This window comes from Gastrolobium bilobum, unplaced genomic scaffold, assembly GCF_033153095.1.
Source record: "Gastrolobium bilobum isolate Gb01-03AN ecotype WA unplaced genomic scaffold, APGP_CSIRO_Gbil_v1 utg23973, whole genome shotgun sequence".
Taxonomy (NCBI): Eukaryota; Viridiplantae; Streptophyta; class Magnoliopsida; order Fabales; family Fabaceae; genus Gastrolobium; species Gastrolobium bilobum.
Genome location: NW_026900026.1, coordinates 100074 through 101768, shown reverse-complemented (window position 1 = coordinate 101768; position 1695 = coordinate 100074). Strand labels below are relative to the sequence as shown.

Sequence of the window (1695 nt, the reverse complement as noted above, 5' to 3'; positions counted from 1 at the left end):
TACCAATTTGATAATTATCTTTGTTTCAGATGTTGTTCTTGAATAATATCATTCAACAGAAAAGTCCTGGTGAAAGTGTAATTGTCAACAACACTTCTTTCAAGTGGTAATCGGTTGTTATTATGTTTTCTTAATAGGTTATTGCTAAAAAATTTAAGGTTCCCTGTTCAACTGCAAAGTCAAAGATTAATAATACCTAGGATCTTGATTTTAGGTAAACACTCCTGACCTATTTTCCTGGAAATGGAAAACAAAGAATTGAAAACTTCACATGGATTGATTAACACAAACAAATTTAGAAATGGTGGTTTGATTTCTGGTTTGTGGGCTATGCCTCGGATTCATGGTTTGGGTACTGGGGGAATTACCGATGGCTGCTATTGTTTTGGTAATTGGTATATAGTTAGGGAAAAACTACTCTCCAGCGACAGGAGAGTAGTCTATTTTCATCTAGAGACATGGACTTTTATGTTTTTTGTTTTTTTTTTTTTTTTTTTTTATAATTATGTGGGCTCCACCATGTGATTGTGAGAGTGATAGGAGATATTCTTTCTTGTTGCTGTAGATTAGTATAGCCCATATAATTATCCTCATTGGTTAAATACTTAAGTTTTTGGGTTTTATAAGAGTTATGTTGTAGGAAAAGTGATTGTGTATGTTATAGAGATTCATTTTGCGTGTCGTAATTTTTTTTTTCTTTTTTCTTCAAAAAATGTGGGTCCCACAAAATGTTGTGTGTGTAGGAAAGTTTGTTGTGTAATATTAAATGACAAATGCAAACCCCTAAGCCTTTTTATGCAAATAACTTGTAAATTTGTTGTTTATTAGTTGCACGATATTTCTCCTGATCTGGCCCTCATGCAAAGTTTGTCTCTTGCAATAATCACCTCGAAATTATTTGCCAAACTCCATTCCTCTTTTCTCATATTTGGGTTAATTCAATTTAAGGCACTACAAGAATTAATGTCATTCAACCAACTCCATTAAAAAAAAATAAAAAAATCAGGTAATACACGTTAATGCTTTTTATTTTGTATTCCTATCACTTCTAAGTTCTAATCGTCTCTCTCTCTCCTTTAATAATTCTAAAATGATATTTATTGATTTTTAAAACTCTATTCTTTTTTGTTTTTTAATAGGTACCGTCCTCTGTTTGCCAGGTGACAAAATTCCCCTAAGATGGCTATCTCTTGTGTATATATTTTTCTGTGAATTTGTTAGTTAATTCAATTATTCTATCAGTTACAAAAAATTGGATCCATTTTGAAATTAGAATTAAATTTATTATTATGCAAAAACTAGACAAAGCTGGAATAGCTCAGTTGGTTAGAGCGTGTGGCTGTTAACCACAAGGTCGGAGGTTCAAGCCCTCCTTCTAGCGATATATATTTAAAAAGTTTTCAACGTTCTTTTTCTCTGATTCACATTTTCTCTATCTTTAAAACTTTTCGACATTCTTTTTCTCTGATCCGGTGGTTGGTTTGGTGCTATAAAATTTCAATATCCCCCCTCACATTTTCTAACCTTTTTTTTGGGTATTACTTTGTAAGAATATTTAACTTAGCGAAAGATACTTGTCTTTTGATTCTTAATTTTTTTTCCAGCAAATCTTCAGTCATATAAGCCTATTTAACCTAGTTAAGATAATTGTTGACATTCGTCTGTAATTTTATAGTTAAAGAATTAACACTTCAT

At 31.3% G+C, this 1695-nt stretch overlaps 1 non-coding gene across 1 annotated transcript; it reads left to right on the top strand.

Annotated features, from left to right (window-relative positions):
* The first annotated feature begins 1307 nt into the window (after positions 1 to 1307).
* TRNAN-GUU (transfer RNA asparagine (anticodon GUU)) lies at positions 1308 to 1381 on the top strand. Its single transcript has one exon. It is a non-coding gene; the product is annotated as a tRNA-Asn (tRNA).
* The last annotated feature ends 314 nt before the right edge of the window (positions 1382 to 1695 follow it).